Genomic DNA, 5095 nt, shown 5'->3' with positions numbered 1-5095 from the left:
CCGAAACCCGAAACGCATAATCCTTGCCCTAACCGGAATGCCACCCTGCCCCCATCTTCCCGTCGAAAACGTTTTATAAATCCTCCTGCGGTTTGCTGGGGCACGACTTCCCTGGCTGGAGCTTTTCGGAGTCACGGAACCTCTCCCGGGAGCGCTCCCCATTAAAACACTTTTAAACCTACCGCCTGGCTCTGCTGTCTTTAATTTTCTCCTCTGATCATTAAAAGAAAACCTAACAGGTGGGAACACAGGCAGGCACTCAGAAGGGCAGAGAAGAGGCCACACCATTAATAGTGTTTGAGAGGGACATCTGGGTGGCTCAGGGATTTGGGCGTCTGCCTTTGGCTCCGGGAATGATCCCAGGATCCAGGACGAAGTCCTACATCGGGCTACCTACAGGGAGCCTGCTTCTCCCTCTGCCTCTCTCTGTGTGTCTTTCATGAATGAATAAATAAATCTTTAAAAAAAATAGTGTTTGAGAAACTGCAGTGGGAGAGTTCTGTGAGAAAACAAAGGCTTCTTTCTTGTGAGCTCTCGGAGGAAATGTTTTTCTCCCTCTCCATATCAAACTTTTTCAGACATGTAAAATATACCCTTTCACACTCCAGTGGTGCTGCAACTCCAACAGAGATGAAAGCAAAGCTCTTTTTTCTTAATGACTGAATTGCTGAATACAGTATTATTATCCCAAGATTTTATGGTAGGCTGCATTTTTTCTTGAAGTATGGTTGACATACGTTATTATGTTGGTTTCAGGTGTACAACATAGTGATTCCACAATTACATGCAATACAAAATACCATAAGTGTAGTTACCCTGTGTCACACCAGTGTTATTATAATATTACTGATTATATTCCCTATGCTGCACTTTTCATTTCTGTGACTCATTTTATAACTCTAAGTTTGTACCTCTTAATCCCCTTCACCGATTTTGTTCATTGCCCACCTCCTCCCCTCAGGCAACCATCAATTTGTTCATTGTATTTATGAGTCTATTTCTATTTTTTTTGTTTGTTCATGCATTTGTCTTGTTTTTTATATTCCACATATAAGTGAAATCATGGTATTTGCCTTTTTCTGTTTGATTTAGTTCACTTAACATAATGCCTTGTATATCCATTCATGTTGTACAGATAGCAAGATTTCATTCTTTTTTTATGACTAATAATATTCCATTGTATATGTATGCCATACCTTCTTTATCCATTCATCTATCCTTGAACACTTGGGCTTCTTCCATACCTTGACTATTGTAAATAAGCTGCTATAAATATAGGGGCACATGTATCTCTTCAAATGTGTATTTTTGTATCCTTTGTGTAAATACCTAGTAGTGTAATTCCTGAATTATAGGGTAGTTCTGCTTTTAACTTTTTTTTTTTTTAACTTTTTGAGGAACCTCCAAACTATTCTCCAGAGTGGCTGTACTAGTTTGCATTCCTAGAACAGTGCAAGACAGGTCTCCTTTCTCTGCAGCCTCACCAACACCTTTTGTTTCTTGTGTTTTTAATTTTAGCAATTCCGACAGGTGTCAGATGGTATCTCATTGTGGTTTTGATTTGTGTTTCGCTAATGATGAGTGATGTTGAGCATCTTTTCATGTGTATGTTAGCCATCTGGATGTCTTCTTTTTTTACCTCTTTCTTACAGTATTTCCTTTCCACTCAGTAAGTCCCCTTAACATTTCTTGTAGGACTGGTTTAGTGGTCATGACATGAACCACTTTTTATATATATATATATTTTTTATTGGAGTTCGATATGCCAACATATAGCATAACACCCAGTGCTCATCCCGTCAAGTGCCCCCCCCAGTGAACCAGTTTTTAATGTTGCAAAATGCCTATTCTGCGTGAGTTTATAACAATATTGAGAAAAATATTTTATTTCTATGTTTTATTAATACTCCCTTATTTTCCCATTGTTATTCTTGATTTGAAATTTTGTGTTAAAATTTAGATTATTCATTAGATAATGTTGGTACAGATCATTTGTCTTTACAATATATCGTGTGATTTAGAACTTTTTTAAAGATTTGCTTACTTATTTTGGAGAGAGAGAGCACAAGAGGCAGCAAGTGGGGTAAGGAACAGAGGGAGAGAATCTTGAAGCAGACTCCCTACTGAGTGCAGTCTAACATAGGGCTCAGTCCTACACTCCATGCGATCATGAACTGAGCCAAAAGCCAAGAGTCAGAGGCTTAACTGAGACACCCAGGTGCCCTTCCTTTAGTACTTATTAATTCACATATATAGTAATATGTGTATATATATATTTTTTTCCTCCTCAAATAAGAGACAGCTATGTGGGACGCCTGGGTAGCTCAGTGGTTACGCACCTGCCTTCAGCTCAGGGCGTGACCCTGGAGTCCTAGGATCGAGTCCCACATCAGGATCCCTGCATGGAGCCCGCTTCTCCCTCTGCCTGTATCTCTGCCTCCCTCCCTCCCCCCCCTCTCTGTCTCTCATGGATAAATAAATAAAATCTTTTTTAAAAAAAGAGACAGCTATGTATTTGCTTACATTTGTTGGTGCTGTGGAGTTTTGGTGGAAACATATCCCTTTTTTAAAGCTAACTTAAGTTTCTACAAAGCATTTTTGTCATACGTTATTTTTTTTTTTTTGGAACTAGGCTTCCCCCAAATTAACTTGAATTATATGTAATCAATCCTTCTCCTTTTTTTTTTAAAGGTTTTATTTATTTATTAGAGACACACACACAGAGAGAGGCAGAGACACAGGCAGAGGGAGAAGCAGGCTCCATGCAGGGAGCCTGACGCGGGACTCAGTCCCGGGTCTCCAGGATCATGGTCCGGCGCTAAATTGCTGAGCCTCCGGGGCTGCCCATCACTCCTTCTTTATTAAAAAAAAAAAAAAAAAAAAATCCTACTTCAGGAATGCATGGGTGGCTCAGTGGTTGAGCATTTGCCTTCAGCTCAGGGTGTGATCCCTGGGTCCTGGGATCGAGTCCTTCATCGGGGTCCCCGTGAGGAGCCTGCTTCTCCCTCTGCCTGGGTCTCTGCCTCTCTCTTGAATAAATTTTAAAAATCTTTAAAAATAAATTCTTTTTTTTTTTTTTTTTTTAAATTTTTATTTATTTATGATAGTCACAGAGAGAGAGAAAGAGAGAGAGGCAGAGACACAGGCAGAGGGAGAAGCAGGCTCCATGCACCGGGAGCCCGATGTGGGATTCGATCCCGGGTCTCCAGGATCGCGCCCTGGGCCAAAGGCAGGCGCCAAACCGCTGCGCCACCCAGGGATCCCCTAAAAATAAATTCTAATTCATTGGTGTTTCTAGAAATTGAAGGTCATGGTTGAGAAGTTGCTTAACTCTGTTCAATATAAGTATTACTCTTGATGAAATATTGTTTTTTAATATGAAATATTTATATTTAGTAGCTACAATAGGAAACTGGTGGTTCTTTATACCTTATAGCTATCCCTTCTATACTTTTCATCAAAAAATTACCACCACAAGAGAACAATAATACAGGATAAGTCTTCCATACAGTAATGTGGGAAAGGAATGCAGGCCATGATATTAAAGATTTTTGCATCAGGGTACTCCAGGAAAGCATGTATGACTTTGAGTGTCAGTGGAAAGATGAAAGAAACTACAAAGGATTTCCTGTGAATTATAAAGATCATCTCAGCGGTAGAAGAGATCAATCTGGTAGAAGGGATGAGGAAATAGGCTTGGATTAAGCTTGCAGGATGAACTGCCCATATGTCAAACTTAAGGGAAAATTTACACATGTAATAAAGCTGAGAAGTTTTTCAACAGTGGATCCTCAGTTTTACTACTTCAAAGAATTCCTCCTAGTGTCCAAACCAACATTTCTAATAAAGATGGGAGTGATTTTAAGAATCCTTCGATACTGACACAAGACCATGAAGCAAAAAAGGAAAAACTTTACAAATGTAATGAGTGTTGCAAAGCTTATTATCAAGTGTCACACCTCAGTAGACATCGGATGATTCATACTAGAGAGAAACCTTACAAATGTAATGAATGTGGTAAGGTCTTCAGTGAAAATTCATATCTGGCAAATCATGAGAGAGTTCATTCTGGTGAGAAATTCTGTCAGTGTAATGAGTGTGGCAAAACCTTTAGAGTGCATTCAAGCCTTAGTAATCATCATATAGTACATGCTGGAGAGAAATCCTCCAAATGTAATGAATGTGGTAAGGTCTTTAGTCATGGTTCATACCTTACACATGATAGCAGAATTCATATTGAAGGGAAACTTTACAAAGGTAGTAAGTGTGATAAAGTCATCTTCAGTCAACAGTTAAGCCTTGCACGTCATGAGAGATTTCATAATGTCAAAAAGCTTTCCAAGTGTAACGCTGTGGCAAAGCCTGTTCTTACCACTGACAACTCGCTAGCCATCAGGGAATGCATATTCGAGAAAAATCTTATAAATGTGATGAGTGTGGCAAAGCTTCAGTAAACATTTAAGCCTTGCAAATCATCAGAGAATGCATAATGTTAATAAAGTTTACACATGTAATGACTGTGGCAAAGCCTTTTCTTACTGCTCAGAACTCACTAACCATCAGGTAATGCACACTGAAGAGAAATGTTATAAATGTACTAAGTGTAGTAAAACCTTTACTTGGTTCTCACCAGTCACTAGACATCAGATACTTCATACTGGAGAGAAACCTTATAAATGTAATAAATGTGGCAAAGCCTTTTCTTGGGTATCACATCTCAGTAGACATCAGATGTTTCATACTAGAGAGAGACATAAAGGTAATAAACATACTAATGTCTTCAGTCAGAATCCAAGCCCTGCAAGTCATCAGAGAATTCAGCCTACCAGGTAACCTTACAAATGTAAATGGTTGTGCAGAACCATGAGGGTTGACACCAGAGTCCGCACTAAACAGAAAATGTAAAAACATTTATGTAAGCAGCTTTACCTAGTCCTCATAACTCCCTAAACATTAGAATATACATCTTTGATAAAACCCTGTAAATGTAATGTGTGTGCCAAGTCTTTATCCAAAGATCAAAACTGAAACATTATTTATATTGGAGAGCAATCTCATAAAGGTCGTTCATACTAAGGCCTTGTTTCAAACACCC

This window comes from Nyctereutes procyonoides, unplaced genomic scaffold (genome assembly GCF_905146905.1).
Source record: "Nyctereutes procyonoides isolate TBG_1078 unplaced genomic scaffold, NYPRO_anot_genome, whole genome shotgun sequence".
Classification (NCBI taxonomy): Eukaryota; Metazoa; Chordata; class Mammalia; order Carnivora; family Canidae; genus Nyctereutes; species Nyctereutes procyonoides.
This window is presented reverse-complemented; position numbering follows the sequence as displayed.